At 43.1% G+C, this 27,611-nt stretch overlaps 1 protein-coding gene across 3 annotated transcripts in view; it reads left to right on the top strand.

The window, feature by feature from the left end:
• Positions 1-27,611, top strand: part of ELP4 (elongator acetyltransferase complex subunit 4) — a 344,496-nt gene that overhangs the window by 219,882 nt on the left and 97,003 nt on the right. The gene's annotated exons all lie outside the window — the stretch shown is intronic.

Raw genomic sequence — 27,611 nt, forward strand, 5'->3', positions numbered from 1 at the left:
AGGGATGCTAATGTAGCACTTTGGAATAGGCAAATCCGCGGGGGATTTAACTATCCCCCGCGGTAGTTGCATTAACATGGCTGCCGCTTTTTTCCATCTTGGAGATAAGCTGGAGAAAAGCGCCAGTCTAGACATGATTCTCCGGAAAATAAAGCCTTGAAAGTAGGAATAAGAGATCCTCCGGAAAAGGCTTTATTTTCCGGAGAATCATGTCTAGACTGGCGCTTTTCTCCGTCTTATCTCCAAGCCGGAAAACAGCGGCAGCCATGTTAATGCAAATACCGCGGGGGATATTTAAATCCACCGCGGATTTGCCTATTCCAAAGTGCTACATTAGCATCCCTTTTCCGAAAGGGAGGCCAGTGTAGACACAGTCACTGAGTATCAGTACATGGAAGTTTGTATGTTACTAATATTACTTTACATCTGCATGGTTTAATTTTGAAATATTATATTAAAATTTGTTAACAAATACAGAGATCTGCATTCTCACATTAACATATTCTCCAGGCTTTAAAACCCTTAGATCTGTGAGTAACTTTTGTACATGTGCCAACTCCATGGGACTATTTACTCTAGTCTGGAAAGCTGCAACGAAGTTAGAATCAACAACTTGCTTGAATATAAATTCAGTTGGGTTACAACAAAGTTCTGTCATTCTTATGAGAAGCAATATCATTTGTATTACAGAAAGTTGTATAGAAACTGAGAGATTTTACTATTATCTCTGATGTTAAAATATAGTACTTACCATTTTTAATCCTCTTTATATCCTTTTTTCCTCCCTGTGAAATTCACCTTCCTCATGACCCACAGAGGTGAAGACCACTGACAGAACTAGGTATTAGTTTGGTAGTTTGGCCTTTGTCCTTAGGAAGAGAGAGGTTGCTCATCAATCACAACTAACTTTTCTCATTGTTTATTCAGTCTGAATCTTGATTAGAAGTCATCCTGGATACTTCCAGGGAGCTAAGTTATAATGTGCAACCATCTTCTCATTCACCTTACCTAAAATCGAGTGATATTTGATAAAATCATTAATGTTGAGTACAGGCTGGAACACAGCGATGTGTAAGAGCTGTTAGCATCTTGCCTTGTCCAGTGAAGCATTAAATAAGTCTTTCAACAGGAAGCCAAGGATATCTTGCTGGCCATGGCCAGCTCTGAAGGGTAAGGACAGATCATTTTCCAGGACCATCAAAACCTTTTTTTAAGGCCAACTTAAACGTGATAGTGCAGCAGTGGTACTTGGTTTCCCACATTCCGTTGTGCCGGCAGTACCGTCCCAGATAAATCAATCCCCCTGCTGGCTCTTAGGGCTTGGAGTGCAGAGCTGCAGTGGGGGTAGTTGCTGTAGGCTGAGCCAGCCTGCCCGCATGCCGGCTCTTATGGTTTGTACTGCAAAACTGCAGCATGAGTTGATGCTGGGTCCCAGCACAAGCCAAGACTGAACCAGCCTGCCCGCATGCTGGCTCTTAGTGCCAGGACTTGGCATCAACTCCTGGTGTGGCTCTGCAGTACAAACACTAAGAGTGCGGTGAGGCTGGCTCAGTCCCAGCTCACTCCAGGACCCAGCATCAATCCCTGCTGTGGCTCTGCACTGCAAGCATTAAGAGCCAGCGCAGGGATTGATGCTGGGTCCCGGCGTGAGCCGGGACTGAGCCAGCCTGTCAGCCAGCCCACTAAACTTGCAGGGAGGAGAGGGAGTGTTGTGTGTAGTCGATAGCATTAACCGATAAGCACCCGCTAATCAGTTAATCATTTAGTTAACTACAGTATTACGTCCCTCGTGGGAGCTACAGCATTCTTTAAAAATGTCTCAAATGTTAATCTGCTACTTGATCCCTGTATTGCATCCATGACTCACTCAGTAGTGCAAGCTGATAGAAAGAATTTTAATGAGTTTAAAGTGCCTTCATTTTTGTTTATGTATTTTTACAACTATCTGTGTGTAATGTGTATTATTGATTTTAATAAATGCTTGGAAAAGGATTTCTGAATATGCTCATTATGTTTCTAATTCTTTAAGGAAATGAAGAAAAAATAATGAAACCATGTTACATAGGTACTTAATTTTTTTTATCTGTGGTACTACTCTGGTAATTAATGCCTATTTTATGCAAACTAGACTATATCTCTTACTGGACACATTACTGTCAAGAAAATATTACTTGCCTTAATTATCAGTAATGAAGCAGGGATAAGCTGCTCACTTAGATATAATATATCTAATGACCTTTTCAGCTAGAGGTTGTGATGAAAGGTATCAGTTTCACAAATTACGCCTCATTCAGTTTCTGGCCTTTGTGTAGATTAATGTTTTGAGGATGAGTTTTAAAGTCAGACAGAAATTGTGTTTGGTGTTTAAAATTGATTTAGTGTCTTGCTTTTAGTACATCATTTTCTCTTTTATAAATTAACCCAAGCCTCATTTTTATCTTCAGGTTTTGTTATAAAAGTCAATACTTATATCTAGGCTTGTCTTACTAAGTGCAGCTGTATATTTTTGACAGTGCGGACAGAGGATCAGGAAGCACACATGAATTTAATATGAAGCATACTTACAAGTTTAAAAAAAGCTAAAGGTTACAGTTTTATATCTACTTTAAAAAAATCTTTTAGTGAATAAAGTTTATGGAGCTCATTTTGTATTTATCCTTTTTAGTGCATGAGCCAACTTACTAAGCATAACATTTCTGACTTATTATAGTTAGTAATATTACTATCAAGTGGATTTGCTATGGTAATTTTTATGGTAATTATGTTCTATGTTTGAACTCTAACACACAATATTATTTTCTGCATGGTATCTGTTTAATTGTGGTAGTGTTTTTTGTAGTGTGAATAAGAAACATCTCTCCAGGTTTCTAATAACCCATGGTCCAATTCATCCCTGGTGTAATTACATTGACGACATTAGTGGAGTTATTCTAGAAAATAATTTGGCCCCTGGGTTGGAAATGAATCAGTGATGTAAAGCTGATTTGGATTCTTATAAGCCAGTTCTCAGAGATACCAGGAATGTCATGTAGACGAGGCCATGTGAAGAAGTTTGGCATCCTGAAATATTATGATGTACATCAGTAGACACAGGAACATATGTTTTATGTGTATCTACTATTTTGCATTATACATTTCAGATAGGTACTTGCAATCAAAGCATATCCTGTTGCTGGCAATTGGATGCATGTTAGAGGAAAAGTTTGAAAATGAATGCAGCATAGGCATACAAAATATGTAGTCACAACACATTTAGTATTCAAAGTAACTATCCCTGGCCATTGTGACAGGATCAGGCAGATAGGTACAAGAGAGTGACGGAAGGGAAGTATATTAGCCTCATATTGAGTAACTCTGTTTCCAAGGTAAATTGGCAGGGGCTAGTCCAGAACTGGCGAGAACTTGCCAGAATCAAACAAAGCAATTAAGCACCTGGGGCTAATTAAGTGGGCTTGCAGAGTCATGTGAACCAAAATGAGTTGGAACACCTGGGGCCAATTAAAGAACCAGTTGAGACTGATTAAAAAGGAGCTTCTCTGCTGTTAGTGTACAGAGTTGAGAGGACGGAGGGAGAGCTACAGAGAGTCTAGGAGGAACAAGCACCAATGAATTCTAGTCAGAAGAGCCTGAGATAAGGAAGGTACTGGGGAAGGTGTAGGGAAGTAGCCTAGGGAAGGGAAGTAGCCTAGGGATTTTGTAGCTGTCTTGCAGCTGGTGTTGGAGACTTTTATAGGCAGCTTCTATTAAAAGTCCCTGGGCTGGAACCTGGAGTAGAGAGTGGGCCCAGGTTCAATCCAACACCCACTTCCCCTTTTCCACTAGGGGAAAAGACTGGCTGGGGAAAATAAACAGGTTTACCAGGCCTATATCATGTGGGGGTCCACCAAGACAGTGGAGTTTAGTTTTCTCTCTCTACCTTATGCTGGCAAATGTTGAGAGTAACTCAACAAAACAGCAAGCTGATTCCCTAAATGTGGTGGCTAAATTGAGGACTGCTGTGAGCCTCTGAGGCAAGTAAATCTGCCTGAAAGCACAGGACCCACCAGGTTTGAGTAGAAGCTTTGTCACTTCTTACAATAATGATTAATTATACCAACAATTTTGTTTTCCACACATCATAATGAACCTCTAAAGAGGTTACATGCGTGAGTTATTTGTCCTTGTTTCCTTGGGACAGAATAATCAGAGAAGAATATAGAATGAAGGTGCCTGGTAAAAGCCTACCTGGTGAAGATACTGTTTTACCTTATGTCCAGATAACATAAAATCACCCTCCTTCCACTCCCACAAAAGTACTTCCACTCTTAAATATTACATTTAGTAATTGTCATTTTTAAATAGTAATCAAAATCAGGTGAATCCTTTTTTCAAAGTAATTTAATTTTCTTCCATTATACTTTTAATGGGGAACTTGTCATGTTGAATTATATAATACTGTACCAAAGTTAATATAAATAACTTACAATGGGTAAACTAAATTTGTGTTGAGTTATTCTCTGAACTGAATGAAAATATATCATATCAGAAACAGCTTTGGTAGGTATTCTGCTGAGAAATCTTACTTCTTTTTAGATAAACCACATTTTGACCATAGTCCCCTGTCACAGACCATTTTATGTTAGGAAACAGTGGAGGATGGAGAGGCTATAAGCAAACACCAAAAATTTCTGAGAGCCAACATTTATTAAAAATATTTATGTAAAAACAGAGAGATGTGAAAAAATAAAATTATTAAATAGTATAAACAGCAGTGCACAAAATAGAAATATGGGATTGTCTAGAAAATTATCACAAGAGAGGGAGCTTTATAGCTCAGCATTACAGAGGAATATTTAGAGATTGAGTATGACTGGCATTACCAGAAGAATACATTGTTTCATCTTCATTTGAAGCAAATAGAAGCAAATAGAAGCAAAGTTCTGTGACCCTGATAGTCAAATTAAAATACCCCACTGTAGCATCTCCTTTTCCACTCCAGCAGCAGTGCTAGCTCATTTTTCAGCTTCACGTAGTCTGTGCTTTTTTTGACACTGCCTCTTATGAGTGGAAAAAAATACAGGACTATGTAGCATTTTAAAGACTAACAAGATGGTTTATTAGATTATGAGCTTTTGTGGGCCAGACCCACTTCCTCAGATCAAATAGTGGAAGAAAATAGTCACAGCCATATATACCAAAGGATACAATTTAAAAAAATGAACACATATGAAAAGGACAAATCACATTTCAGAACAGAAGGGGGATGAAGGGTGGGGGGGAAAGGAAGGTGAATGCCTGTGAATTAATGATATTAGAGGTGGGGAAGGGTAGATGTGTTAGAAATGTCATTCTTGATGTTTTTCTGTTTCTTGTATAAAATGCTTAGCAGGTGATTCCTTAATTTCTTGGATAGTGTGAGGCAGAGTCTTTCACTGTAGTCAGTATAGTATGTTGATCTTAATGGATTGTTCACTTTCAGTCCTTTGGGTATGATGTCCATCTTCTTGCACTTGGATAGAAAGATGATGTCTGTCTGTATCTGTGCAAGTTTCTTCATATGGTTGATGGATTTCCATTCCAAACGGCTAAATGTAGTGCCTTGCATGTAGAATAGTGATAGAAATGTAGCCATGTTAGTCTGGTGTAGCTGAAACAAAATACAGGACTATGTAGCACTTTAAAGACTAACAAGATGGTTTATTACCGTGGTCCCCAACACGGTGCCTGCGGGCGCCATGGCGCCCGCGGGGGCATTTCCATGCGCCCGCCAGGTGCTCGGGGCTGGCCTGGCACCGGGCGCATGGCGGGGGGAGCGCCGGCCCCAGGCACGTGGCGCTGGGCGGGGGGAGCGCCAGGCGTGCGGCGCTGGGCGGGGTGAGTGCCGGCCCCGGGCATGCAGCTATGGGGGGGGCCGCCCCCGGGGCGCAAGTGTCCCCGCCCCCTGGCGCTCGGCGGGCGAACGGCCACGCCCCCTGGCGCCCGACAACCTAGAAAGGTTGGGGACCACTGGTTTATTAGATGATGAGCTTTCGTGGGCCAGACCCACTTCCTCAGATCAAATAGTGGAAGAAAATAGTCACAGCCATATATACCAAAGGATACAATTAAAAAAAATGAACACATATGAAAAGGACAAATCACATCTCAGAACAGAAGGGGGATGCGGGGAGGAGGGGGGAAGGAAGGTGAATGCCTGTGAGTTAATGATATTAGAGGTGGGGAAGGGTACCTCTAATATCATTACATCTACCCTTCCCCACCTCTAATATCATTAACTCACAGGCATTCACCTTCCCCCCCCCCCCCCACCGCATCCTCCTTCTGTTCTGAAATGTGATTTGTCCTTTTCATATGTGATCATTTTTTTAAATTGTATCCTTTGGTATATATGGCTGTAACTATTTTCTTCCACTATTTGATCTGAGGAAGTGGGTCTGCCCCACGAAAGCTCATCATCTAGTAAACCATCTTGTTAATCTTTAAAGTGCTACATAGTCCTGTATTTTGTTTCAGCTACACCAGACTAACACGGCTACATTTCTATCACTATTTCTTATGAGTGGAACACCCTCACTAAACACCCTGACTGAACTTCTGATTCAGATCTGTTCCCAAGACCACCTTTGCCAACATACCAAAAACCAAACCAAACCAAATACACTCCAAACAAACAAATCAGCATCAGGAACCGTCCAATTAAAAATAAGTTTGATTGGCATATGGGGTTAGCTGGCATGTGCCTATGTGAATCTTTTTATAGATCCTTTTATATACTCCTCCTCCTACGCTTCATATGTTACTTGTGTTATTAGCGGTAATTTCCTTGGGGCAGTGACCATGTGTTTGTGCAGAGCTTAACCTACTGGGACCCTCATCCCACTTGGGACTTCTGAATACCACTGTAATATAAATATTAAATTGGGCTAATACAGATTTATTCAGTGGTTTATACTTGGGGATATAAGGGTTTTGTTATATTAAAATTTTCAGTGGGGTGCAGAACAAATTAGTCACAAAGCTAATATTAAAGATGGCTTAAGGCTAATTAAGCACCATACTGAAAATGTAACCATAAAATAAATTAGGTCTTTATAGTACAGACCTGGGCATAGTCCTACAATTCTTATTCACATGAAAAAACCTTACCTGTTGAGTAATCCCGTCTAAATCAAGGGGACTACTCATATGAATAAGAGTTGCAGATTCTGGTCCCTGAATAATAACTTTATAAGACATAGTTTTAATTATATTTTCCAAGTTACATCTACACAGACAGATTGAAGGGCTAATAATAGGAGCATGCCACAACCTCTTCAGGAGGAGACAGGAGAATAAAACATCGCATCATAAAGAAAGACATGTAATAATAAGACTGCACTTATGGGTGGATTTTAACCTCTGTGATATTATTTGGGAAGCCCTTGAAACATACGATAATATAGTGACAGACATGATTGCTGTATTAAATTATTGTTTCCTGAACCAGCAAGTTGGTGCTATATGCATCTCTGTCAATAACAGACAGAATCAGAAATTTAAAAAATCAGAATTAGAACTGCTAAAATTACTTCATTATGACAACATATGATATATTATGGTAATAGTAATTAATTATGTCTTTAAATGTCTTTACATTTAAAAATGTGTAAGTCTGCCCTAATATATGGTGTATGCTATTTTCAGGTGTTTATTTTATGTATGCAGACTTTTTTAAAAAATGAAATATAGCACATAGCTGCTTTCAAATATATGCATTTCTTTAATTATCCTTCTTTTATAATTTTTATGCCTTAATGTAACATAAATTAGTGTTTTAGAAGCAGGATTCACTATATCTTAAGGTAATTTACTTCCCTTTATGATCAGAATGATTAATTCCTCAAGGATAGAAAAGTTCATATTGTGAATTATGTCCTTTTAATTTCATCATTACTGTCAGTGCAAGCACATACATGGTATAGATAATAAATGAATAAATTTTGGAAATTGTCATATTTCACTAGGATGTTTCACATGATTTTAATACATGTTTTTAAGAGAAAGCTTTAAAGTCATGTACACTAGGATCATTACAAATTAGACCAATAATTTGTGTTTATATTTGAAAGCATTTTTTTTACATGATTTCCTTGCTTCTAAGGCCTGGTCTATGTTAGGACTTTATATCAATTTTAGCCCCATACAGTGGATTTTCCAAGTGATGTGTCCGCATTGTCAAGCCTGTTGGGGCTGTTGAAGCTGGAAAATCTTGGACATCATCAAGATGTGGGGAGATGAGTCAATCCTGAATGAGCTCAGAACCAGCAAGAGGAATGTCGACACCTACGGCAGGATTGCTACCCGCTTGGTGGCAAAAGGCCATGCCAGGGACACCAAGAGTGCAGAGTAAAAATCAAGGAGCTTCGCCAAGCCTATCATGAGGTGAAGGAGGAAAGCTGATGCTCTGGGGCAGCACCTCACACGTACTAGCTGGATGCCATTCTGGGGGTCAGCTTCCCCTGCATGATGGTGGAATCCAGCCAAGATATGCCTGGCATCAGCCAGGAAGAAAGTGGGGTGGCAGAGAGACACAAAGAGGAGGAAGAGGAGCCTAGACAGTTACTGATTCATGAGATCCAGGAGCTCCTCATAACGCTAGAGCCAGTACCCTCCTCCCCCGGTACATCTCCCACTGACGACCCTGAGGAGGGCACTTCTGGTGAGTTCACAAACTTTATCTAACTACAGGCAGGTTCAGGCAATGAGGTGTGAAGTGCAGTGTGCTTTCTCTCTGCCTTCACAGTGCAGAGGAGTGGAGGAGCACAGAAAAACTTGTTCACGTGTATAGATGGAGCAGGAGTCTTATCTGCACAGCTCCATGAAGCTCTCACATAGGAACTTTTTGATCCTTTTAACAAGATTTTTGGGTAGGCCAGCCTTATGCCATCCTCTGCAGTAGGATATCTTCCAACCCCAAGCCACCCGTATGTGATCTGACATCATGGAACCACAAAGCAGTGCAGCGGAAGGCCCAGGTTTATGGCCACTTCAGTCGTCATACGATTCCGATCACTCATGGTGATTCATAGAAGACTGATATCTCTCATGGCAACCTGGAAGGAGAAGGAGGGGAACCTATTAGCAATCTCCCCAGGAGGTCATGTGTACTGCACACAAATCCCATCCCCCTCCTGCGAGCAGGAAGAGAAGCAATGTCCCCAGAAGGCCATGTCTGCTGGATGCAGTGGGAAGTTGACCCACCCCTTTAACCTCCCTCCCCCCCCTGCCTTGTACACTCCTGCCCTGTCTGGGAAAGTAGCAATGTCCCTGGCAGGTCCTGTGTGCTGGACTTGGCATGTGCCAGACACAGTGGGAAGCTGCACTCGGCTGCCATCCCCTTTCTGCCAGTTAAGCCCCTTACCATGCTTGCCTGCCTCTGGACTGAGTGTGTCCCGATGCTCCCTGGGCATGTCTGGGCACCAGCTGTAAGGTGCCTGCTGTAAAACTTAACATTTGGCCTTGTACGGAACGCTTCCCTATTACCTTTACAGAGACCTTTGGTTTACACTGAGGGTATGTCTAGACTACATCCTCTGTCACCAGAGACTACATCCCTCTGTAAACCTCGTTTTACGAGCATAAGGGATCAGTCAACAAAGGCTTTCTTTGTCTCCTGATCCCCGTCTTGGCAGCCACTTTTTGCCGACCAAGTGCTGACTCCGCAAAATGTGGCGGCCATTTTTATTCAAATAAAGTGCAGGATATTTAAATCCCCATTTCATTTACAATGTTGGTATGTCTAATTTACATTCCTCTGGGAATGGCTTCACACAATGTATCTCCTGTAAAGTCTGCCCTTGTAATTTTGCAGCTGGGCCAGCAGCCAGCTTGGTGCATCCTCCACCTCTCACTGTATCTTCCTGCCTGCCTGTGATCTGCAGACACAAACACACAAGGGAAGAGATGTTCTGGGAGCAGATGGACTGCATGCACACCCTCATGGTGGAGTTCCAAGCCAAGCAGCAGGAGAGAAGAACCACCAGGGAGCAGCTTGGGCATCAGCAGGAGACAATGTTCTCCACCCTGACCACTGTGATGGAGCGCGTGGTGACCTGCTTGGAACGGGCCACTGCCCCAAATTCTACCCCACCCCTCCTCTTTAAATACGCAAAGGCACATTACACCACCATTCTGTACCTGCTCAGCTTATTGTTGAACTTCTTGATGGGGTGTAGGCTGCCCATGTAGGGATTCATGAGCCATGGGAGCAAGGGATAGGCTTAGTTGCCCAGGATCATGAGGGACACGTCCACCTTTCCAACTCTGATGTTCTGGTCAGGAAACATAGTTCAGGTGTGTATCTTATGGAACAGGTAGGAGTTCCAAAAGATGTGGGCATCATACACCTTCACCAACGTCAGTGTGGGATGGTTGGGAAAGTGTCCCTTGTGATCCACAAGCACCTGCAGCATCATTGAGAAATACCCCTTCCAGTTGATGTCCTCTGAGGCCAAGATGGGGATGTGCATGTCATCTATGGCAGCCCCACAGTTAGGGAAGCCCATGACAGTAAATCCATTCACTGTGTTGTCCATATTCCTCAGAGTCACAACCCTCCATAGCAGAATGTTATTGATGGCCTTGGCTACTTGTATGAGAACAGCCCTGACTGTAGATTTCCCCACCCCAAACTGATTCCAGCTGAGCAGTAGCTGTGTGGTGTGGCAAGCGTCCATAGGGCAATTGCCATGCACTTTTCCATGGTCAGGGCGGGTCTCATTTGGGTATCCTGACACCTCAGGGCAGAGACAAGCCATTCACAGAGTTCCAGGAATGTGGCCTTCCGCATGTGGAAGTTCTGCAGCAACTGCTTATTTTCCCATCTCTTCATCATGATGCGGTCCCACCAATATGATCTCATCTCACAGCGCCAGAACTGGTGTTCCACTGTGTCCAGAGGATTGACTGGCGGGTGCACTAGCATGAGCTCCATGCCATGCCGAGCTTCATCCTCATCCCCTTCCTGGGGGAGCAACATGCGTAGGTTCTCGAAGTAGCACACCATGACACCCACGAGCAGTATGATGCTTTCCAGCATACCAGGCACCATGCTCACAGTGCTCTGGCATCCACACAGGCAACCAGGTCATCAAAAGGTGCAAGCACTCTGCATCCCCTTTATCTCATGCAAGGGGAGAGGGACTAAAGGTGTGCCTTGTGGGATGCAGCCGACATGAGCCCTTCTAACCAACTAGCCCTTCTAACCAACTGGGCTATGTTTCCAGGACCCAGCAGGTACTGGAAACATAGCCCAGATACAAAGCTGCCCATGGTATCTCGCTCTTTCCCAGTCTTCTCAACATGGCTGTCAGTTTTACATTGCATCAGCATCATACTGCATTGGGTGATGAGGCAATCTAATAGAAAAACATAGAATGGAAGCAGCAACAGTAAGCAGAAGCTTTTCATGAAATCATAGAGCTGGAAGAGACCTCTGGAGGTCATCAAGTCCAGCCCCGTGCCCAAGGCAGGACCAATCCCAACTAAGAGCTGTCCTTACACTTTGCAAGGATAACAAAAAACTTAAGTTTTCTTTATTACATTGGTCTGAAGACTACTGTTATACTTCATTACTACCCATTCTGTAGTTTATCCAAAATTGTGGTTAAATCTTTTATTTCAATAAATATTAATGTCTTGTTCGTACAAAATATTTATGTGATTTTAAGCACAGGACAAACTTTAAAACACAGAGAAGCCTACATTCTGCAGGTTTTGAAAACTATTGTGATGTTCCCATTTCACTGTAAACAAATGCAGTAGTGGGAAAGGTGCTCTAAAATTAACTTGGAATTTCAGGAGCATTCTCCCCTAAAAGAGAGGTTGCTTACAACCCTGTGGAAGGAACAGAGACATAGAGTGACTAGTGATAGAAATGTAGCTGTGTTAGTCTGGTGTAGCTGAAACAAAATACAGGACTATGTAGCACTTTAAAGACTAACAAGATGGTTTATTAGATGATGAGCTCATCATCTAATAAACCATCTTGTTAGTCTTTAAAGTGCTACATAGTCCTGTATAGAGTGACTAGATATCCTAGTTTTTGTTTTAGGGACAGTCCCAGTATTTGAGGCTTTGTCCTGTATATGTGCCTATTATCTCCCACCTGCTGTTCCTGTTTTTCACACTTGCTATCTGATCACCCTTATGGGAACTAGCTCTCATACCATTTGAGGGAAAAGGTTTGTCAGGAAAGTCAAGGTTATTCCCTAGATTTTAAGCTCTTTAGGATAGAAAATGTGTCTTTTGTAAAATGTTGTGTAATTTCTTTGCACTATCCACAATACATTTTTTGCATTAATAGCATTTGAGTGAAGGATTTCATGTGAAGCAGCAACTCTATGCTGCCTCCCGCTAACCCGCAGTAGGGTAGGCCAGTAAGAAGCCATGTTACGGTAGTGCAATCTCCATTGCTGCCTGCTTCCTTTGTAACAGCTGGAAAAGGTACAGAGGGGAAGCTAACATTGCAAGAAACAACATTAATATCCACTCAGATGCTATTAATGCAAAAGATTTATTGTGTATAGTGCAAAGAAATTACACAACATTTTACAGAAGACACATTTTCTTTCCTAAAGAGCTTAAAATCTAAGACAAAACAAAAAGACATGACATCCTTCAACATAGGGTGAGAAGATTTTATTGAAGCAAAGAGAGAGGGAATTGTTTGAAGAGGTTGATTTAAAGGAGGGGAAAGTGTATGCTTGGTGGATGGGAGCAGACAGACAGTTCTGGGTATAACAGCACAATAAAAGGCATGAAACAGAAAATAGTTAAAGGAGATGAGGAAGGAGTAAAATGTCAGAATTGAGAAAAACAGAGGAATAGGTACATTGGAAAACGAGAACCGAGATGTAGGTAGAGGTAGTGGACAAGAATTTGAATTTTATGAAGTACAGATAAAACTATTGAAAGAATTCAGAGGGAAAGTTGATGTGATCAGACCACTGGGAGTGGGAAATGGTGTTTCAGGAGCATTGCACCCAGCTAGAGAAGTTACAAGCAGGGAGATCACATAGCTTATCAATGAAAACACAATTAGACATGACAATAGCATTGCCAATGAATTTATAATTCAGGGCAGTAAGGCAAATATGAATTTTGGTGGTATTTGAAAGGAAAAAATGACAGAACTCAGCAAGCGTCTGGATATGAGAGAGAAGAAACACATATTACAGTGCCGTAATGGGTTGGGAAAACAGGACATATAATAAAGTGATCATGATAGGGTTAACTGGCTTACCCAAAGTATTGTGGAATGAAACCATGCTCCACCTCTCCATTATTTCCTGTTTTGTAAATTTCTATTCCCAATGCTTTGCCCCCACACATAGACACACTCTTGTGCTGCAGTTGAATAAAGCAGTTCTCAGCCTAGAATCCTCCAAGGACTTTACAAAGCGAAAAATAGCAAAGGGACAGGAGGAGGAGGAAAATTTTATTTTGGGGGGAGATCAAATTTGAGATGACAATTGCACATCCATATAGTTGAAGATGGCAGCTTTTTTATATCAAAGATAAAAGTTGAAGCCTTGTGAGGAAGTAAGACCAAAGAGAGTGTTCAGAGGAAGAGAACTGAGACAATGGAGAATCATAGAATCATAGAATAATAGGACTGGAAGGGACCTCAAGAGGTCATCGAGTCCAGCCCCCCGCCCTCAAGGCAGGACCAAGCTCCGTCTACACCATCCCTGACAGATGTCTATCTAACCTGTTCTTAAATATCTCCAGAGAGGGAGATTCCACCACCTCCCTTGGCAATTTATTCCAATATTTGACCACCCTGACAGTTAGGAATTTTTTCCTAATGTCCAATCTAAACCTCCCCTGCTGCACTTTAAGCCCATTACTCCTTGTCCTGTCTTCAGAAACCAAGAGGAACAAATTTTCTCCTTCCTCCTTGTGACACCCTTTTAGATATTTGAAAACCGCTATCATGTCCCCCCTTAATCTTCTTTTTTCCAAACTAAACAAGCCCAGTTCATGAAGCCTGGCTTCATAGGTCATGTTCTCTAGACCTTTAATCATTCTTGTCGCTCTTCTCTGTACCCTTTCCAATTTCTCCACATCTTTCTTGAAATGTGGCGCCCAGAACTGGACACAGTACTCCAGTTGAGGCCTAACTAGTGCAGAGTAGAGCAGCAGAATGACTTCACGAGTTTTGCTTACAACACACCTGTTGATACAACCTAGAATCATATTTGCTTTTTTTGCAACAGCATCACACTGTTGACTCATATTCAACTTGTGGTCCACTATGACCCCTAGATCCCTTTCTGCCATGCTCCTTCCTAGACAGTCGCTTCCCATCTTGTATGTATGGAACTGATTGTTCCTTCCTAAGTGGAGCACTTTGCATTTCTCTTTATTAAACCTCATCCTGTTTACCTCTGACCATTTCTCTTAACTTGCTAAGGTCATTTTGAATTATGTCCCTATCCTCCAAAGAAGTTGCAACCCCACCCAGTTTGGTATCATCTGCAAACTTAATAAGCGTACTCTCTATCCCAATATCTACATCATTGATGAAGATATTGAACAGTACGGGTCCCAAAACAGACCCTTGAGGAACTCCACTTGTTATCCCTTTCCAGCAGGATTTAGAACCGTTAACAACAACTCTCTGACTACGGTTATCCAGCCAATTATGCACCCACCTTATCGTGGCCCTATCTAAGTTATATTTGCCTAGTTTATCAATAAGAATATCATGCGAGACCGTATCAAATGCCTTACTAAAGTCTAGGTATATGACATCCACCGCTTCTCCCTTATCCACAAGGCTCGTTATCTTATCAAAGAAAGCTATCAGATTAGTTTGGCATGACTTGTTCTTCACAAACCCATGCTGGCTATTCCCTATCACTTTATTACCTTCCAAGTGTTTTCCTTAATTACCTGCTCCATTATCTTCCCTGGGACAGATGTTAAACTGACCGGTCTATAGTTTCCTGGGTTGTTCTTATTCCCCTTTTTATAGATGGGCACAATATTTGCTAAGGGACATCAAAAGATGAAGAAGAACAAGATTAAAGAAGATGATGAAAGAACTGTTAACAGCAAAATGGAAATAAAGAAAAAACTGACAAAACTATAGGAGGAAAATGGGAACAACTATGTCAAAGGTAACAGATCAAGCAGGATGAAAATAGGTAAGTTTCCCTGAGGTTAATTTAGGAGGTCCTCATTATTAATCTGGCAGAGCCCATCTTTGGAGAGTCTAAATGCTGGAGCATAGGTTATGAGTGGGGAAGAAGGACGAGGTAGCAAGAGCAGCCATCTTTGCTTCAAAGTCACATAGTCAACATAGAACATCCCGTTGTAGTCTACAAAAGTCAGAATGTTGTCAATTTCCTGCATCCCATTCAGAAATGGTTTCAGCTCTCATTCATCTTAAAGGCTCTGTGATAGCACAACATCTCTCCTGCATAACTCAGGTAGCTACCCTGCTTTCTGAAATGCTATTGCTGCTTTTGAAAGTTTGACGATTTAGGTGTTAGCCAAAATGTTAGTTATTCCAAGTTTGTATACGTATCATTTTTGCCCATAGACAAAAGAAGGTACTAGTACAGTGCAATTCATTTAAAGAGAAATCAGGTCACCTCTACACTATGAAATTTGATTAAATTTATTAAAATTGATGTCTTGCCACCCAATTTTCTTAAGTCAAAGATGTATGTCCCCATGTTGGACGTTGAAATGCAAACAGTGATCCTGGGAGACCCACTGTACACCTTGCTCCCATAATTCATAAAGCCATACACGAGCAGCCAGGATCACAGTAAGAAGGAGTTCAACTACAGGCTAAGTGGGTGCAGAATGGTGGTTGAACATACTTTTGGACCTTTAAAGGGAAGGCTCCATAGTCTGCTGACTACTGATGTAGTCTACGAGTTAGACCTCAGCAAAAACAATATTCCATTGTGGTGGTAGCCTTCTTTGTGCTCTATAATATTTGTGAGAGCAAGGGGGAAGTTTATGTTGCAGGGTGGGGGGTTGAGGCAGAGGACCTAGCCACAAATTATGAGCAGCCACACACCAGGGCAATAAGGAGAGCTCAATGAGGGGCAATGGTAATCAGAGATGCATTGAAAGATGGCTTTATGAATGGCCAGATTTGACAGTCATGCCTGTTGCTCTTAACAATGTGCCCCAGCTTTGAGTCTCTTCATCCTGTCATCCCCCTTCCCCCCCCCCCCCCCCAACTACCGAAGAGACCTTTTTTATTTTTTTAAAGCAATTATGCATATTTATCTAGGGAACACAAATAGAAAAGAAAAGGAATTCAGGGCAGGAATGGAGTGGGGAAGAATCGAGTGAGGCAACGAAAGCCTTTGGCCCCAGGACACACCCTACAGGGTTGAGACTGCACAAGGGTTGAAGGAAGGGCCTCTGCACGCATGCGCCCTGGAAAGCCACCATGCAGTCCATCACATCTGCTATGGCAACATCAGTCTCTCCTGGTTTCTCAGTTTCCAGTCCCTGCACATTCCCCTGTCCTCACTCTCTGCATGCATCTCCTCCATGAGTATGCTCCTCTATTCCCCTAATCACTCCCTGTCTAAGCGGGCTGATTACATCTGCTCCCTGAACATCTCTTAGTCTATTTTCACCTGTGGATTTGCACCAGACAGGAAGCTGGCAGAGCCGGGGGAGTGCACAGCAAGCTCCCAGATATTCCCACTGTAACAAAAAATGAAGGGCAGATTTTTCAGAGGATACAATGTGGAGCATAAAGCCTAATCTGTTAACATACAGAGAAGGTCTCTCTATAGACAATGGGGATATGTTCTGTGCAAGCCCAGAGTTATGCTTTTAAGCAGCCACTGTGCAGCAAGTAAACAACAGAGTTCTTAGAGGAACAGCTCGACTCGCTTTATTGGCAGGCATTGTAAGGGACATGCCAGGACAGGTTCCTGTGGGTGGGATCAGGTGTGGGGTCTGCCAGCTGGGCAGGGCAGCGGCTCACATGACTCCCCTCTGTGTCCAGTAGTGATGTTAAAATTGTGCAATACAGTAACCATGTAACTACTAAAAACCTTAGTGGTTGCATGCACTGCAGGCTCTGCAGTATAAAGCTAAACTTTGTTTTATACTGCAGAGTCTGCAATGAAACTACCTGGGAGCAGGACTGCCAGCTCCTGCCAGCCTAGCTCCAGGGGAGGAGGCTTTGCTGCAGCAGCAAAGCTACCTCCCTGGGAGTGGAACCAGCAGCTCTTCCAGAGAGGAGCCTTTGCTGTCCTGCTACAGTGAAGCCGCGTCCCTGGGAGCCAGCTGAGTTTAACTTATACCATTAACCAATAAGCATTAGCTTATTGTTTAAACAGTCGATTACACGCTAAAATCCCTAGTGTGTCTCACTCCCCATTTCCTTGTACAGTACTTTCCTATCCCACAAGAGCAATAGGGGAGATGGAGTCGGGTTGTGCTGGCTGGGCAGGGTGGCGGTTCACACAACTGCCCTTTCTGTCCAGCACACCCCACTTGCCGCAAGAATGCTACTTTCCCATCCTGCAGGGGCCTGTGGGAGGGAGGGAGGGCAGGAGGAAGGTAGTGGGTGCCAGAACCTTAAATCGTGCTTAACTGGGAATGGGCAAATGGAGGCCAGCAACAGAGGCAGAAGCCTTCCACTCCTTCATCCAGGTGGCCATGCAAAAGATCAGTCTTCTCCGAATCACACAGAGTGATGTTGATTGAATGTGGCCAGAAAGTTGGGCTTTATGCTGCACCACTCTTATGCTGCCATTTACTGCTGGCTTGGTGTGAGAAGTGGCCTACCGTGCAGCATGAAATAAGGCAGCCTCCGTAGAAACCTCGTGAGGAAGATCAAAAAGTTCCTCTATGAGAGCTTCATGGAGATGTGCAAGAAGGATTCTTGCTCCATCTCCAGACACATTAAAAAACTATTCTGGGCCCCCCTGCTCTGAGTAGGCACAGAGAATGGCATATATCAACATCTCACACCCATTTTCCTTAAATGGGTACCAAGATAAAAATGTGAACTTACCAGAAGTGCCCTTCCCAGGATCAGTGCCTAACTGTAGGATTTTCTGGGAGGGGAGGGTATTGTCTCCAAAGTAATGAAAAATTCTTGGCTCTCAGCACAATTGGTTGCCCCAGTCACCTGCTGTCTACCTCCCCTTCCTCTTCCTCATTTATGTTGTCCTCCGTGTCACTGACCAAGGCTTCTGGAGTATCTTGGGAGAAAGCCACGGTCTTGCTTGGGAGGGTGGTTGGGTTGCCCCTCCATGATCTCATGTAGCTGGATGTAGAAGCAGCATTTTTGCAGCGATGCTCCAAACTGCTTTCCTTCTGTACCTTTTGATAGGGTTGCTTCAGCTCCTTTATTTTAACATAGCACTGCTGAGTGTCCCTCATATATCCTTTTTCCTACATGCCCTTTGCAATCTTGTCATAAGTGTCCACATTTCTTTTGCTGGCTCGTAGCTCCACAAGAACATATTCCTCTCCCCACACACCAATGAGGTCCAGGATCTCCTGCACAGTCCATGCTCATCTACAAAACTGGGTACAGGAGCTCATGGAGCTCATGGAACTTGAACTGATGGAACACATGCTCAGATGCCCTGCCTGCTCTGAGGTGTGCTTTCTACATAGAAAATGAAATTCACATTTTCCCAGGGATTTTCTGTTCACCTGGGATAGCAGTAGAGTCACAAATCGTGGCCATAGCAGGGCACGGTGGGATTCCAGGAAGCCAAGAATGTTGACTTTCACAATGCTGCATCTACACTGCTATAATGTCAATCATAAAAGGCTGAATTTAGCATTGTTCCTTATGAAAAGCAGGAGTGCTGAAATCTACTTTAACAGCCCTTAAAGTTGACAGAACAGTCTTGGTATTATGGACTCATTGATTAGAAAATCTGCCTAATGTGGTTTAAATTCAATCTAAACTCATAGTATAAACCAGGCATTAGACAAACTTGCAAGGAATAGGAATCTTATAGTGAATAAAATTTATAAAATATATAAAATTTTAGAAATTATTTTTGCTGTATGCTGATGACATTTCAAAGAATAGAGGCAAAGATACAGACAAGACACTGGGCCTTTTATCCCATTGAACCTCAGTTCAGTGATATGGTATGTAAGACATAAGGAGCAGGAAGCGTACAATGTTCTCTTTATCTTAAATTAAGACCAAACCAGTAGGAATAGTATCCCAGTTTCTCCATGAATCTAGACTCCTGATCATTAGAAAATCCTGGAATCATTGATTTTTTCCATTGTATCCCAAGTCTGTCTTTATGGTGCATTAAGTTTGGTGTACAGGTTGAACTTCCCAAATATGGGACACTCTGGTCCAGCAACATCTGTGGTCTGATAAAGCCAAGGATGTTGCTGGTTCAAAGAGCCCTAGGAGCCAGAGCCACTCAGGAGAACATGGGGTCTGTGGAGAGCTTGCTGGGCCAGCAGTAGCTAGGCAGGGGAACCCCAGGGTCAGGTGGCCTCTAAGAGCCTCTGCCCTGGCCCAGGAACCTGTCACATTAGTGAGATCAGGTAGCTGGACAGCTCCTGGCAGCAGGGCCAGCGGTGGCCAGGGAATCCTGGGAACCCCCTGGTGGCAGCAGGGCTCTGATGGTCGGGCAGCTCTAACTGGGAAACCCGCGGTGGCAGCCAGCCAGGCAGCAGCCTGGGAACACCAGTTGAGGAACCCTGGTGGTGAGGCCAGGTGGCAGCCGGGGAGTCCCGGCCCCAGCAGGGGAATCTCCATTTGCCGCCCTGGCTGGGGAACCCTGGGAAATCTCTGGTGGCAGTAGTGGCTGGGCAGTCCGGGAACCCTGAGGAACCCACAGAGATAGCAAGGCTGCCAGCGACTGAACGGGGATGGCGGTAGTCTGGCCGGGGAACTCCTAGGAACCCCTGGAGGCAGCAATGTGGGGAGCCCAGTCTTGAGAGCCCCAGGAAGAGGAGATGGCAGTGGGGCAACCAGAAAGGAAGCATTGACCTCCCCTGGTCTGGAAAACTCCCCGGTCTGGGAAGACTCAGGTGTCGAAGGCGCTGGTCCAGGGAGGTCCAACCTGCTATACACTCCTGCTCTTCGAAATGCAAAATATGGGCACGAGTACCATAGAATCATAGAATACTAGAACTGGAAGGGACCTCAAGAGGTCATTAAGTCCAGTCCTCTGCCCTCATGGCAGGACCAAGCACTAGATCATCTCTGATAATTGTTTGTCTAACCTGTTTTAAATCTCTTCAGTGATGGAGATGCTACAACCTCCCTAGGCATTTTATTCCAGTGTTTAACCACCCTGACAGGAAGCTTTTCCTAAAGACCCACCTAACCCTCCCTTGCTGCAGTTTAAGCCCATTGCTTCTTGTCCTATCGTCTGAGGTCAAGGAGAACAATTTTTCTCCCTTTTCCTTGTAGCACCTTTTTAGGTACTTGAAAGCTTTTATGTCCCCTTTCAGTCTTCTCTTTTCCAAATTAAACAAATTCAGTTCTTTCTAGGTCCTTAACCATTTTTGTTGCTCTTCTCTGGACCTCTCCAATTTCTTTATATCTTTCTTGAAAGATGGTGCCCAAAACTGGACACAATATTCCAGTTGAGACCTAATCAGCGCAGAGTAGAGTGGAAGAATTAATTCTATCTTTCTTATAATGCTCCTGTTAATGCAGCCCAGAATCACATTAGTATTTTCTCTCAATTTCCATGACTTTTCAAAGATGTTGGCTAAATGTACCTCCTCTATCAGCTCCTTGTCTATTCAAGTATGCATTTCATCAGCTCCTGGTGACTTGAAGGCATCTAACCTTTCTACGTTATTTTTAACTTGTTCTTTTCCTATCTCATTTCCACTAACATTCACTATATTAGGCATGTGTCACTACCAATCTTCTTGGTGAAAACTGAAACAAAGAAGTCATTAAGCACCTCTCCCCATTTCCACATTTTCTGTTATTGTTTCTCCCTCTTCATTGAGCAATAGGCCTACCCTGTCCTTAGTCTTCCTCTTGCTTCTCATATATTTGTAGTCTGTTTTCTTTCCATCAGACTGTTTTTGAATGACTCCTTTTTGATTTTTAGTTCATTTAAGATCTCCTGGTTAAGCCCAGGTGTTCTTCTGCCTACTTCCTAACTTTCCTACAAAGTGGAATAGTTTATTCTTGGGCTCTTAATAATGTTCCTTTGAAAAACTACTGACTGTCTTCAATTGTTTTTCCTCTTGGTCTTGCTTCCCATGGGACCTTACCTATCAGCTCGCTGAGTTTTTACTAACGACTGTCTTCCTGAAATCCATTATCTTTATTTTGCTGTTCTCCCTTCCACCATTCCTTAGAATCAAGAACTCTATGATTTCATGATCGCTTTCACCCAAGCTGCATTCCACTTTCAAATTCTCAACCATCAATGACCCTGATGCAGTTTGGAAACCCCATTCTCTCAAGACCAGGACTTGCTGCAGTGATACTGTTCATACCCAGCGCCTTTGGATAAATCACATGGCTGATTACCTTCCAAACCTCCATGACCACTTTATCCATGGTTGGCTTTCCAACGCTGAACTGATTAGCAATGGACTTCTATCAGTCTGGGGTGACTTGCTCCCAGTTGTTTATAGAAACCTACATGTGGTTTGGTATGGCTGCCCTCATAAGTGTGCATGATCCTGGAGCCTCAAAGTAAGTTGCTCACAAAACTACAGAAATGTACCTTTCTTCGTGCAAAAGTTTTGAATCCACTGTTGTCATCCCAGGGCTGTATTATGGTGTGACCCTGCCCCAGGAACACCAGTCTATATAGGGGGAGCTCAGCAGCTATATGAGAGTTGTGTGTAACATCAGATAATTTGATTCTGCCACATCTGAATCATTCTCCTTCTCCATCAGGCACCTTTAGTACTCCAGAATGTCCACCAGTATCTCATGGATGCTCAGCCCATTCATTGAAATAGGAGTGAAAGCATAAGTAAGCCAAAGAAGCTCTTCAGATAGTGACACTTCCATTTTGTGGGATCTTCAGTTGCTGGGAATGTACAGACCCAACAGACAGTTTTGGCAGGGACTATTGGTAATTTAGCATACTGTAACTTCTTGTAATATTCAGGGTGTATATTCAAGTTTCCCTTCAGTGCCTCCCAAGAAAGAGCAGTCAGAGGTGGGGACGTGTTAGGCAGCCTCAGAATGGTGATTTGACTCTGGTCTGCTTAATACATCATTCATGTGCTGGGCTCCCAGGTTTGAGTCCCAGTCTAGAAATTCTAAACTTAGGCAGTGTGGCTGCAAGCCCTGGGCTAGGAAACCCAGGGTCTGCTGACTCAAGTCCCAATAACCCTGGGTTTACTTTGCAGTATAGACATAGCCTATACCACAAGGCCAGTTTTCAGGTAGCACAGTGCTATAGTGTTCACTGTTCCACATTGATGGCCATTGCCCAAGTTCTTTTTGTAATAAAAATTTGCTTTCGTTTTTAATTTAAAATGTAATTGTACTTGTATATCTCTCTGACAAAACAGTCCTACCCTATTGATTGTTTTTAAGTGGACTATGATATACTTTGTACATTAGATAAAAACTGGGGGAAAGGATCTCTTGAATTTTTGATAATTTAATTTCAAAAGCTTTCCATTTCCCACAGTTAAAATAATATTGTATTGGAGAAGCCTAAAACTTAAACATTGTGCTTCATTGGTGCCATATTAATGATATCTTGATATGTACATACACATAAAATGTAAGTTAGAAAGCATATTGGTTAAATATTTTAAATAAGCCTTTATCATATTATTCTGAGTGATGTCAAATACAATTTTTATTTTAAAAAGATTTTATTTTGAATTTAATCTTTGAAAATATTAATAACAGCTTACAGCAGGTAGGCTATAAAATAACACTGTATGCTGTCTATTTAGTTTCTGGTTGAAAAAGCACAGCAGTACTTTAGTTCATTACCTTTGAAAAAAACAGTAACAAGATAATACAGCTGCCTCTGATTAAGATGTAAATTCTTTCTAATTAGAATGTAAATTCTTACATTTAAATGAAGACATCAATTGTCAGGATGCCATATGATATCTTATTCCACCTTGCCTGAATGAAGCCCTCACTGTTCATCTATGGCACTAAAATAGTTATGCTATCCCTTTGTTCTCTGATTCTTGTAATATTCTCTCTTCATGTTCCCTTTTCACATTGCTTTTGTTTGTTTTCCCCCTTGCATCTGATATTGTTGTGTCTTGGGATTTTGTAGAAATTTGGAATGAAAATTGAGTTCAGTCAGTGCCAGTATTTGCTTGTGCCTCAATTACTTCTGCTGAATTTTCCTCAATGCAAATCAGGCAGGTTGCATAAAGTGGTGCATGTATTTGAAATAATTAATTTTCCGTAAAATGATGGATCAAGTCCAATCAACCTTCATGAAATCTAAATAAAAGAAAAGAGAATTAGAAATTAATTAACATTTTGTGTTATTACTTTATTTATAATATAAGATAGCAATAATAAGTTTTATTGTTGAGTATAACTGTCTCTTTATGAAACATTGATGATAACCTTTTGTCACAATCATCTTGGTGGAAATATACTCAAAGCATTTCATTTCAGAAAAATTCTACATTCCTAACAATACATTTCCTAACAGATCTTTTTTAAAGTACGAAAATGATAGATATGTTATCATGGATTTAGGAATGGGCACATTAAGCTCTTTATACCAAAAGTTGCTCCTGTAAAAGATATTACCCACTTAACTAGTGTCTTTAATATGCTGGGACTAACATGGCTACAAGAACACAGTATGACTGTGTCTACGCTGCACCCCTTTTCCGGAAAAGGGATGCAGATTAGACACATCGTTATTGCAAATGAAGCGGGATTTAAATATCCCCTGCTTCATTTGTATAAACATGGCTGCCGCTTTTTTCCGGCTCAGGGCTTTGCTGGAAAAAGTGCCGGTCTAGACGGGGATCTTTCGGAAAATAAAGCCTTTTCCGAAAGATCCCTTATTCCTCTTAAAATCAGGAATAAGGGATCTTTCGGAAAAGGCTTTATTTTCCGAAAGATCCCCATCTAGACTGGTGCTTTTTTCTGGCAAAGCCCCAAGCCGGAAAAAAGCGGCAGCCATGTTTATACAAATGAAGCGGGGGATATTTAAATCCCTGCTTCATTTGCAATAACGATGTGTCTAATCTGCACCCCTTTTCCGGAAAAGGGGTGCAGTGTAGACACAGCCTATATGTATTAAGGTTTGGCAGTTGCATGTCTTTAGCTCTCACTTCATCTTTGGCCCACATCAGACCTGTGTGTGTAGAATGAGAGCCTACTTTTCCTGCTTTCTATTACAGTCTTAAGCTTTCATATGATCTATTTAAAAGTCAGAATAGAATCAGTAGCCTAGTGAGAAGACTAATTAATATCAAGCCATTGAACTAACTTGAATTCACCTGCAAAAAGTTTCAGATTTGATCCAGTTTTTTCTGACTGGCATTAAAGTCTCAGTAATTATGTGGTGAACTGTTAAGTTTGCAGATGAATTTAAAACTTATCTGTTTTACACTCTTCACTGAGCTCCTCAATAAGACGTGTCTGAAAATGAGGTAGAACTTTATTGTGTGTTCAGATACCTGCAACTCCATAGTAGGGTCCATCATGGGACATCTTTTTCTCTGAGGGTATGTCTACACTACAGAGTTAGTTCGAACTAACGGGCGTTAGTTCGAACTAACTTTCATAGGTGCTACACTAGCGCTCCGCTAGTTCGAATTTAATTTGAACTAACGGAGCGCTTAGTTCGAACTAGGTAAACCTCATTCCACGAGGATTAAGCCTAGTTCGAACTTACTAGTTCGAATTAAGGGCTGTGTAGCCCCTTAATTCGAACTAGTGGGAGGCTAGCCCTCCCCAGGTTTCCCTGGTGGCCACTCTGGCCAACACCAGGAAAACTCGTCTGCCCTCCTCCCGGCCCCGGAGCCCTTAAAGGGGCACGGGCTGGCTACGGTGCCCATGCCAGGTGCAAGCCTGCCAGCACCCAACCAGCAGACCCTGCACCTGGCACGGATCGAGCCACCCACCCGATGCCACCCAGCCCTCCCTCTCTTCCCGGGGCCAGGCTGGCGGCTCCCAGGAGCTTGCCCGGGACCGCAAGAGGTGGGCACCCGCCTGGGCTAGTGCGGACATCGTGGACCTCGTTCACGATCTCCGCACTAGGCACAGGAAAGTGGCCGTCTAGGGCAGGAGAGCTGCCAGCCTGGCCACCCAGGAGCAGGTGTGCAAGAGAATCAAGGGGGTCCACTGAGATCCCCGACCCTGAGCCCTGAGCTTACAATGGCTGTCCTGGGTCAGACAAAAGGTCCATCTAGCCCAGTAGCCTGTCTGCCGACAGCGGCCAACCCTAGGGACCCTGGAGGGGATGGACCGAAGACAGTGACCAAGCCATTTGTCTTGTGCCATCCCTCTCCAGCCTTCCACAAACCTTGGGCAGGGACACCACTCCTACTCCCTGGCTAATACCACTCCGTGGACCCATCCTCCATCACTTGATCTCACTTCCCTTTAAACTCTGTTCTAGTTCTATCCTTCACAGCCTCCTGCAGCAAGGAGTTCCACAGGTTGACTCTTTGCTTTGTGAAGAACAACTTTCTGTTACTAGTTTGAAGCCTGCTACCCATTTCTTTCCTTTGGTGTCCTCTAGTCCTTCTTTATGGGAACTAATGAAGAACTTTTCTGTATGCACCGTCTCCACCCAACTCCTGCTTTTAGAGACCTCTATCCTGTCCCCCCTCCGTCTCCTCTTTTCTAAGCTGAGAAGTCCCAGTCTCTTTAGCCTCTCTTCATATGGGACCTGTTCCCAACCCCTCATCATTGTAGTTGCCCTCCCCTCTCCCACCCTCTCTCTTCCCCTCTCTCACCTCCTTTTCCCAGACTCCCCCAGTTTTGTTCAATAAAGACAGATTTCATTTTGGAAGACACGTTATCTTTATTTTGTACATCAAGAAGAGGGGCTAGAGAAGGGTAAGTGAAAGGAGGTGAGTGAGGAATGGGGTACGAGCCCCCGATGGGGAGGACTGGGCTGGCTCTGCGGGCTTCTGGGGGTGGAAGCTCTCCTGCAGCCCCCCAATTGCCCCCTCTCCTCAGATGGCAGCCTGCGGCAAGTGCAGCCGGTCTGATGGCCGAGTGCTGTGATGTGCCCAGTGTGGGTAGTCCGGGCAATCCAAGCCAGGACTGCTTTGCAAGCGGGGCACCCCTGAGAACTGTCTGTCCGGGGTGGGGGTCGGGACTCTTTAAGCACAGCCCTCAGCTAGCCTGAGACAGCATCTCCACGCTCTAAGTCCTCCTCTGATGCCCTGACGGCACTGCTTCCGGCCATCCTTAACCCCAGTTCAGGGTCCACTCTGTCTGGACATGCTAGTTCGAATTAGCAAAACATTAATTCGAACTAGTTTTTTAATCTGGATCCGTTAGTTCAAATTAGCTTAGTTCGAATTAACTAATTCGAACTAAATTAGTTCGAATTAACGTTGTAGTGTAGACATACCCTGAGTCTTTTTCATCTTTCTCAGTACTGTGTTATCATATCTGCCAGGGACATTTTTTCTTCCTATTATCCTTTTTCACCATTCTTAGCACAGTGATTGGAGGTTCTGTAACTTCTGCAGAGGTCTTCCCAGCCCCACTCTGTTAAATTTTTCCCTTCTCTAAGTCTTTGTGAAATCTGTATTTTTGGGGGTTGTGCCATACATCTGTTAAGTGTCCTCTGCTGGCTTCTTATACAGTCTTCACACTCTGCCCTCTTGCATATTCTTCCTTTCTCTTGACTTCTCTGGGAGTAAGTCACATTTCCACAAGAAAATATACGATGAAGAGTTTATTTTCTGTTTTGCCTTCAGGCTTGCTGACAGAAGGTCAAAGGGCAACTGCCCTAGGGCCTGATGATTCAGAATGGCCTAGGGCTCCCATCTACCACCACATGCTACATACCTATTGCCCCTGGGCCTTTAAATCACTGCCAGATCCCCAAGTGGCGCTGAGAGCTGCCTGGAGGAGTTTTCTCCATCAGCCCTACTTTGGCTCGTAGCTCTCTCTCTCCTATCTTCTGCTCCACGTTTCCTGTACCTGGGTGGTTCTTTCTCCACTGTCACCTTGGGTTATTTGTTCTGGCTTTGGTAATTTTCCATTTTTTGTACCTTCGCTCCTCTCCTGCAGAGGGGTAGGATAAACCTGATTTTCCTAAGCACACCCCTTGTTCCAAGATATTTTCACTTGAATTAGTGTCACTTAATTCTGATCTAGGAGGGCGTGACTCGACACAGGCCAGCAAGGGTGGCATTCACATATACATTAAGGCATTCAAAAATGTAGCAGTTTTATAATGCAATTTCACAGTATCAACCAGAATAAATAAATTGTACAGAGACTTTACTCCAGCTCCCAGACTAGCAGCTCCTCAGCAGCTCGGTTTTCCAGGGTTTATGACTCTGGGATTCCATCAGAGAAATTTTTTAATTTAATAGGGAGTTATTCTGTCATTCAGCAATGAGAAAAGTAGATTTCAACAAAGCAAGACGGTTTGTATTGGCCATTGAATTAAGAAGATTTAAGGTAGAATTGAACAGGAAATTATATTCGA

The sequence above is a fragment of the Pelodiscus sinensis genome, chromosome 5 (assembly GCF_052426305.1).
Source record: "Pelodiscus sinensis isolate ZL-2025 chromosome 5, ASM5242630v1, whole genome shotgun sequence".
In the NCBI taxonomy this organism is placed as follows: domain Eukaryota; kingdom Metazoa; phylum Chordata; order Testudines; family Trionychidae; genus Pelodiscus; species Pelodiscus sinensis.